The sequence below is a fragment of the Atta colombica genome, unplaced genomic scaffold (genome assembly GCF_001594045.1).
Source record: "Atta colombica isolate Treedump-2 unplaced genomic scaffold, Acol1.0 scaffold121, whole genome shotgun sequence".
Lineage (NCBI taxonomy): Eukaryota > Metazoa > Arthropoda > Insecta > Hymenoptera > Formicidae > Atta > Atta colombica.
Genome location: NW_017259208.1, coordinates 950,989 through 960,941, shown reverse-complemented (window position 1 = coordinate 960,941; position 9,953 = coordinate 950,989). Strand labels below are relative to the sequence as shown.

Sequence of the window (9,953 nt, the reverse complement as noted above, 5' to 3'; positions counted from 1 at the left end):
TATATATATATATATTCGTAGCGAGAAATATATATATTCCTCGCTGCATTCAAACGTCAGGTGATTTATTATTCGAAACATTTGAATATATACAAGGAGGATGACAAGGAAAAGATTTTAGCAAGGACATCTCCTGACATGTGAAGTATATTAAAACAACATAAACGTGAAATAAACACGCGATAAACTTCTAGTAAAGTTAGTGTCGTGTTTTCAGGAATTTAATATAATGTAACAGTTTGACTCTGTCAAATTTTGCAGGTGAATATTATCTTCATAGAAGCTGTATTATTGGAATTATAACAATTATTGGAATTGTATTCCACCTCGATGTAATTTATAATTACTCTCATGTCATTCTGGATTCTTTTATTTTGCAGGATATTTTTTCAATATCCATAGATCGAATTGATAAAATTCCATTCAATATCAGCATCGCAATGCAACTTACGAGAATTGTGAGACAGTTTTGTGACCCTAATGATGACCATAGATTTAATTACTCGCATGTTATTCTGAGATGTTTTTATTTCACAAAATATTCTTTTGGTCAATGTCCATAGAATTGGTAAAACTCAATTAAATCAGTGTCGCGGTACAACTTAAAAGAATTGTGAGATCATTTTTATCTTTAATGGCGCTCATAGATTCACTGCAGAAGTTCATTGATGTTACTGCACGTCGTTTCCAAGCAAGTGAAATCGATGACTATGAGCTCCTCGAGTCTTGAACTCTTTCGATCGACGATAATGTTCGTTTCCCAACTGACTCGATTAAGTCGTCGTGGAACTGGCTACGTCCACGTTGTAATTTCTTTTCCGTACCTAATGTTTTATTTCCCAGGGGTAACATTCTAAGAAGTATCGGAAATTACAAGAGCAACGTAATTACTTTATAACGTGAAGTTTAAACGAAATGTGCGACATGTAATAAAATGCATTTGGGATATTGCACCATATTATATATCCCTCATTATAAGCAAAACATTTTAAGCAAATTATTGTATAATTTATAAATATGCATATCTTAATCGAAATCGAAAATGTATTAATTACATATCGCACCCTGCAAGAAAAGCAACACAAGTCGAAAATTTTCGAATTTTATGGGCCGATTATATTCTAAATAAGAAAAAAATGCACGGAGTTAAATTCAAATACTTTCCAAAGAAAAATGTCCATGATTAAAATAGGGTAGGTTTTAGAAATATATCATATAAACGTTACATCATAACAAGATAATCTGTATTTCTTTCAGAGAACTTGAAACAAGTAATTAGTGATTATCATTAAATTAACTTATATTAATACTGCCGTAATAAATAATTAATTTTAAAATATGCAATTTTTTTCTCTCTCTTAAATAATATAATATTTTGGACTTGTGTCATTTTTTGTAAAGAAATATGATATATTTAATTACATTCTAATCGATGTAACGTGTTCTATTGTTGCTTGTCCATTATTAGCGATTTCATTTTATTCTCCGGAATTTATATAAGCGAAAGCAAGACATTAGTAACAAACCTCGTTAACTCTCAGAAAGAAATACGGGCTTCGATCAATGCAGCCAGCTCATTTATTATCGTTACTCAGAAATAGCGCTAGACTGCTACGGAGAAGTAGATATAGAAAGATTCCAATTCTCTTAGCTTTCGCATTTTGCCTCGCAGATATTTCGATAACACCGAAATGTACTTTACTTGCACAGTTAACAACACCGATCTTGTGATGAAGGAGGCTGTTCGTACAAACAAGAGCTTCGAATGCTTCCGTTTGAATGTTTGTGAAGGAAGCCGTTCGATGGATGTCGTCGCGAGCATTCTATTGACTTGGTGATCGTTTCATTTTGCAAATTGAAAGTCGTACGTGAAAACGGAGAGATCGAACGAACTTGGATCTTTTTCCACTTGCCTCTCCGATTTTTCCAATTTTGTCGCACAATCATCTCTGCACACGAGTGCTCCGTTGAATTGTAAATATAGAAAATCGAATATTTGTCTAAAATTAGTTATTATTAAAGAATCTGAACATAGAAATATACACATAAACGGTATGTTACGCAGTAATTTGACACAACTCGCTCGTGTGTTATGTATGAAAATATCTTCACGTATTATTATGCTAATTTATTATATATTAACATGATAAATTGATCAAAATGCAAATTTGCTATGTTAAATTCATAAGTTATGCCGCACTGCGTTGGAAATTGCAATAACCAGGCTCTCTGCAACAGATATATTTATTTAATATATCGTATAAGCATCGTTTATTTTCTTAATTAAAAAGATTGTTGATATTTAATTAAATAAAATTAATTAAATACGGCTAGTACATCGTTTAAATTCTCGGAGCCGTGCATAAAATATCGCTTGATGTACTTTCGCAAGAGTGGCGCCTAATTGCGACATCCGAATTTTTTATTTTCCTTTGATCATTTATGCGCGATGCGCCCCGGCTTAAGCGACTTCAGACTTTTATCTCGTTCGAAGACTGACGAAAGTTTTGACGTGACGAGGCTCCGAAAACTATATCGATATACTTTCTCGCTGTTTTATCGAGCTCGCTGCGCCGAACACAAGAGAATCGCCGAAGAAAATCTCTCCACTCAAAAGGAAGAAAACAAATAAGGAAGGAAGAAAGACGCAAGATATCACCTTACGTCGCGCTTTTATCGGAAACAGATAATATCCTATAATATACACCAACATAGAAGTTAGAAACAGGCTTATGGTTCCTCACACACACACACACACACACACACACACACACACACACACACACACACACACACACACACACAAAATTTCTTTTCGTTTTCATCTGCTTTCTATTTTTCTTCAACGATTTCTTTCGATGTTTATTACGCCAATTTATGATATTTTTCTTCCACATAACGTGTATCGCGACGATACTCGGGATTTTATTTCTGCAAACTCGATCGTTTTCTCCGCTCTTAATTTTTGATTACTCGCGTTTTAAGCTCGTCCCTTTTTTCGCCATCACGCGATCGACAGTAGACAAAACATATTTTCCGACGCCGAGTGGTCAAAAAGAGAAAGAGAGAAAGAGAGAGAAAGAGACGAACTTTGGTTCTTTTATCAAGCTTTTTTCAAGCAGACACTGAAAAGAGCAAAGTGCCATCCACAGTATTTGTCTTTTCAACAGCTAACCGTCGTGTATATCCGCGGAAGGTAAAATAAGTGGAAATTAAATCCCGGTTATTTCTACGTGGCGCCATAGAGGTCGATCGAGAGATACTCGCAAACAACGGAGATCAATGCCGCAGAGAGCAATCAATAATAATATCCCGCTGTCCCTCGGAATAATAAAACGCTTAACGCGCAGCCGGTGCTTTGGAACTGTCCTATCGGTCTTATTGTTAGAACCAGCCGGGACGCATTGTTCGAACTTTTTCGATTAAAACTTTCACGATGTCGTTCTTTTTTCCCCTCTCCTGCTACGAAATGCTGCCAAACGATCATTTATGTACGTTCTTCCTGTCTTCGAAAGTAAATCATACAAATTCAAAAACGAAACAAAAATCTCGGATCGAAGATTTCGCTTTTAATATATAAATATGCCATTAATATGTGTGCGAAAGTATCGTGAAATTTACAGAATTTAATTATTGAACGGAATGAACATTTTAGGCTTTTCTGTAATATCTACTTTGATCCCCCACAAAATTATCAAAACAAGATTATATCATTATATATTAACATAATCCGTTTATACATAATCCGTGTTTTCACATTGTTTGAAGAAAACTAATTATGTATGTCACAATATACATATTTTGAATTAAAAAAAGAGAAAATAATAAATTTTATTTCAAAATTCGACTGTGAAATTGAGTTAAGCTTTTTAAATTTGTTTCTAAATTATTATTATATATTTAAATTTTATATTATTAGCAGAAATTACATATTTTATATATAAAATATCACAATAATGCTTTCAGCTATTGAATAATAGCATTGGCGATTATTACCTAAAGTCGGATTACACCTGATCAAATTTGATTCAGCCGGATAAATGGAGAGAGATACTTTATTATATACGGACCGGCTGCACCGGGCGATTGGCCAAATGGAATCAATCCGCGAAGGATATTACGGAAAATGAAGAAAATCATAAATTCCGCCTCTCTCTTTCTCCTTACCGCGGTTATTTAATCTTCAATAAACTACCGTTTTCCGACAATTTAAGAGTTTAATATCAATTATACGAGTATGCTTTGATTCATTACCTTCTTACCTTTCATCGATCTTTCCGAGATTGTACGTGCTTCAAAGATGTGGAATGCATTTTAATTATCTTCTTATTTGAAATTTACATTAATTATTTTACTTTGTCTAATTTGCTGTATTAAAGACTTTTCATCGTTTACATTCGATTACTTGACACACAATTGGATTTTGCTTCTTGAAGAAGTATACACGATTATATTAATTAACCTTACTCGCGTGGAGTTTTTTAATGTTAATAACTTACTCACTTATTATATCTCAATTTTTATTATTTTCTTTAATAATTTACAATTGAATAAAGATTGATAATATTCTACAATGCATATCCTTTAGAAATAGTGCAATTTTTTTTTAAATTATAAAACAATTTTTACTAAAAAAAATAATGTGTATAAATAACAACATTCATACATTCAGCGAATTTATATAATGATATTCTGGACACTTCACGCGAATAATAAAGGGTTAATAATTACAATTTTTTCGATTATACTTGCGTATAGTAATAGATTGTCGAAAGTGATACATATATAATACAAACATATTATTTTAGTATTTGATGAAATAAACAATATGAGTTACATCACAATATTTTATACATTAATCTACTAATTATCTATATCTCAAATGATTCTTTAAAAGAAACTGTGAGTCTCAACTAATCGGGATGGATTTTGCGTAACGTAAAGGCTTATAAAGCCACCCAATCGTGCAACGCAAGCGAAAATAAAAACGATAACCATGCGGTTTGCCTATGCCATTAGCTTTTTATTTATTGGTTTTTATTTGTCGGTCGCGATACAAGTATGTATGTTTACTAGCAGGATGTGTGCGGAGCAGAATATTACACTCTCTCACCCCACGTCGCTTTACTGTTAATTGCAACTGCGGAGAAAGCATGCCGGACTGTCCCTCCATAAAATACGTTTATCACCCCTTAAAGTGGCGCCTCTGCCTTTGTGGGACCCCATTAATACGCAAATTGCAGCCACGCTACGAGTTTCTCGCATCTCCCCATATCCGGTTGACACGCACTATCGGCCGGCTGCTTAATTAAGAGGCAATTTTCCTTTAATACGGAAATATCTTGCCTATTCATCGGCAAAAATAAAGATTGAGCCAAAATAAAACAAGTCAGAGCGAGATGGTTTGAGAGTGAAACGATAAAGAGTAAAGCCAAACAGAATCAGAACGTTGCAAATATATAGCTTTTACTAAGATAAACAAGATGAAAAATTGAGAAAATCGCGAGGGAGAAGGCGACTTTCAGAGATAGAGAGAAAGATTTAGACTTTTTTTCACAAAAAAAATATGCTTAATGAAACTTATAGTTCCGTTACATATATTAAAATGTAGATACATAAATTAATTTTTTTAAATTAACAATATCTCATATTTTCATTTTAGTTAGTGTTTCTTATAAGATAACAATACTTTCCATAAATTATATTTATTTATAATCCCTTTGATAAACTTTTAATAAATAAACACATCTCAAACATCTTTACAATTAGGCATTGAACTATAAATTTCTTTATTTAATTTTCACATAATCACACAATTTCCATATAAAAGAGTAGTTTCGGTTGTTCTAAAATAAAAGAGGAATATATAACGGTAGAGAAAATTTGTCGTTTTGTAGACTACAGCTAGTTCATAGTAAAAGAAATAAAAATCCTGCGGTAAAAGAATAATAGTTCCGGAATTTTTCACTTCATTTTTCAAAAAATGAAACTTTGGCCACAGTTCCGAATGCACCTCGAAGAGTTCCGGAGTTTCTGTTCAAAATTAAAAATAATTCCAGCGAATTAACACAAAGAAAAATCGAAAATTAAAAATTTGGGGTGCCAACTTCACAAAATGCAGAACGAAAAAATCGAACGATATCTTCTAAACATTAGTCCTAACGCTTTAAATGATAACTTTCAATAGAAAGTGGGATGCTATCCAGAACTGTCAACAGAACTGCCGTAACGTTCAAAAATTTTTGTCCCTCAGATGTGAGAGAATCAAACATACAAAAAATCGTGATATTTCTTAAACCGTTGGTCCTAGCGCTTCAAACATTAATAACTTTCGTTAGAACTCTAGAAATTTATTTAATTTTTTCAAAATTTCATTTTTTGAAAACTGAAGTGCCAACTTCATAGAGCTTAAATCGGGAAGAATATTATAAGTTCGCGCGTTTTTTTTATGATCTTGGCACGCGTGTATTTCGAATTTTACGATTGTGCCGGATTACGAAGCGGTTGGGGGAAAATAACGTAAAAATATTCGAGAGTAGTGGAGAAGAGAGGATACGCGAAGGACGTGTTTTTGTTATATCGGACAACGGTGCGGGTGGGCCGTCGACCACACGCAATTCGCGAGTTGGAATGTCGTCCAGCATCGCCGGCTATTATCAACCATTCAATTGTTACTTTGTGGTTCGCGTATGGCTGAGTGCATACGAGCGCAATTTTGAGCACACTACGTTGACATAACAGAATTTTCGGTGAAATTTCCGCTATAAACCGAAGGTAAAAGGAGAAATGAGGTTCTACGATTTGTCTGTGTAACTTCGTGAAATTTTAATTACAACGATAAAACATAGGTATATATTCTTGTATTATATATAAACCACGATGCTATTCCTCTCGTCTCTTTAATTAACGTGTAATAATAACATAAGTATCGATTCACTGAATATATTTTGCATATGAATGTATTTGCGTAATATTTATTTTGCATTTTTGTCTGATGACGTCACGATGTATGCTTCTTGAAAACTTGTTTTTCTGTCCGTACTACGGCGAGATTCCACGAAAACGTTTAAAAGCGAGATTTCACGGTTGGATATCTCTTAATGGTCCGATCAGAGAAAGATTTTTAACTGAATATGGAGAAATTCTGAAAAAATTTCTACGAATATAAAGATTATTTCTTGTGATTTCGCTCATTTTTCGTTAATTAAATTACTCTGCACATAATTTATTATTACTTTTTATGGCAAAAGAAGATTAATTTATCGAAAATTCTTTAGGTTATAATAAATTTAAATTACAAGCGTTAATAAAACATTGAAATAATGTGCACAATACAGCTGGAAAATTGGTGTTAAACGTAATACATTTCACAAACGATCTATCCAAATTTTTGTGTTAATAAAAAAAATTTAACATATAAGATGAATATGTTAGGATTAATACGAATATTGTGTAAAAAGCTAAAAAGTTAATACAAAAAATGTAATACTGGTTCAAATTGGATAAGCAAATTGTGGAAATGTATTTTTTAAATAAAATTATTATTTATAATATGTTAATTGACATATTTTATTCACTTATCTTGGAATTTACATTTTAAAGTATATTATTTTTGTGCTATTTATTTACTTATAAATTGTATTGTTTTAACACTAAGAAATATTGAATATCAGTTTAACATAAACCATTCCAAATAACACAATATCATGTTACGTTAAATTATCATTTGAATATGATGAAAATTCAATACAGAAATTTTGACTAGAACCGGTTTTAATATAAATACAAAATATTTTTTACTATGTCACATTATTATTATTTTATTATTAAAGTTATGAGATATTTCATTTAATGGAAAGTTCGGCGAAAGTATTTTGATCATTTTTTCATGTTAGTTGGGATATAATTACTCGGAACGTCGATTGAGAAGGAGAGAGAAGCGCGAAAAGTCACGCACGAGAATCGAGTGTCACGAAAGAGAAGCCAGGGTGTTCGTGAAAAGGGCGAGGGTCATGTTCTCGATTTCCATCCTGTGAGACTGTAGATATCCGAGAAGTTTGTGAAACTGCTACGCTTACTGGCGTCTCGCATCCTAAATAAAAACCGGCGCGACTTTCGACCGTTAACTTTTAAGGATGACGTAGAGACACGCGCTTGAATGCAGACACGAACTTCCTATAAATTTTCGCCAACTTTTGCCGCTCCATTTGTTAGTCTCCGTCGTGCAACAAAGGGCATCGATCAAAAAGCGCTCGTCGACGCAGCTTTGCCGGAACGCGTTAACCTCCGATTACATAAATAGTCGAACGATACGCGACAACTGTCCCTATTTACAAAAGTGAAAAGGAACGGGAAACCAAGGGCGATTCTGTAAAATTTTCGAAAGAATTAGAAATTTGACGTACAGAGATTAACTTTAACCTCGGTTCAACTCTTTTCTTTTTTTTAAGAATTAACCTAAAACCTGCATAAGAAATTTTTATTGGGTTAAGATCTAAGATCCGATTGCACCAATGTTGCTTTGACTTTAAGCGAAAGCTTAAAACTCTCACTTTCTCTCTTTAAAGCCAAAAGAGAGTGAGAAATAGAGAGAGTTTTAAGTCTCGTTAAAGTAACGTTGGTGCAATCGAGTCTAAGCGCACCAATGTTTGATTTTAAATGAGGCTTAAAACTTTCTATCTCTCCCTCTCTTTTGGTTTTAAAGAAAAGGAGAGTTTTAAGCCAGCTCGCTTAAAATCAAAGTAACGTTGATGCAATCGGCCTTTAGTATTTTCAATGTATGGTTTCGAAGTTTTTTATTAATTTATCTATTCAGCTCTTTGACATCTAGTATCTACACATGATTCTTATTTTTCCTTATCTTCTTTTGATATATTTCTAAGAATAAAAACATTCAATTTCGGTTCAACTTATTTTTCATCTTTTTCTAGTTTTAAATTGAAGTTAATCTATTAGTGGAAATAGGCAAAAATCTTTTTCTAGTTCTAAGAATTAGAAATTAGGCCCGGTTTTACCAACTTTAATTTTAAGCCAGGCTTAAAACTCTCTTTTCGGTTTTAAACGACATAGAGATAGATTTAAGTTTCGCTTAAAATCAAAGTAATGTTGATGCAACTGGTCCTTAATTCTACATCGATGAGAACAGACATAAATCCTTGTCACGCACGATGTATATTAAATAAAAATGATTTAAAAAACACACGTGTCATAATATCTGGAGATTAAACGATCATTATACCGCAATGACTTTCGGAGAAAGTTAGATCATACACTGATCACATTGACTGATAGATCAACGTATACAGATTGACGTACGATCGCGATTGTTTTCTTTCACGCTGATTCTAAAAATAGTCCAAATCTCATGCTTCATCGCGGTTTTCCTTTTAAATCCAGTCAAGAAGAAGTGCGCGATATGCCGGTAGCGGAAGGAGGAAAGGAACGAGAGAAGGAGTCCAGGATTGACGTATATGAGAGACGAACGGCAGGCAGGGCTCAGTAAAGTAACTGATACGACCTATTTAAAATATAAAATAAGTTCCAGAAACTTATTTTAAATATAAAATCGTAGGAGTCGATAAAAGAGTGATACAACTTATTCGAAATAATAAATATAAAATAGGTTCCAAAAATTTATGTAAAATATTAAATAAGAAATTATTAAAAATATAAAACAAGAAATTGTCAAATAGGACTCTGGAATGCATTTTATTTATTTAAAATATCTAATACTTTTATTTAAAATATCAAAATAGTTCGCTTGTTTATTTTAAATAAAAAATAAGTTTCAGAAAATTGTTCAATTATTTAAAATATCAAATCGATAAAAGAGTGATGGCTTAGTTGAAATAAAAAATATAACCAATAGTTCTAAAAACTTATTTAAAATATTGAATAAGAAATAGGGAATAAGAAGAAGTTATTTGAAATAATAAATACTACAATAACTTTCT

The 9,953-nt window shown here is 32.5% G+C and overlaps 1 protein-coding gene across 10 annotated transcripts in view; it reads left to right on the top strand.

Annotated features, from left to right (window-relative positions):
- Nucleotides 1-9,953, top strand: part of LOC108694670 (guanine nucleotide-releasing factor 2) — a 78,675-nt gene that overhangs the window by 32,239 nt on the left and 36,483 nt on the right. The gene's annotated exons all lie outside the window — the stretch shown is intronic.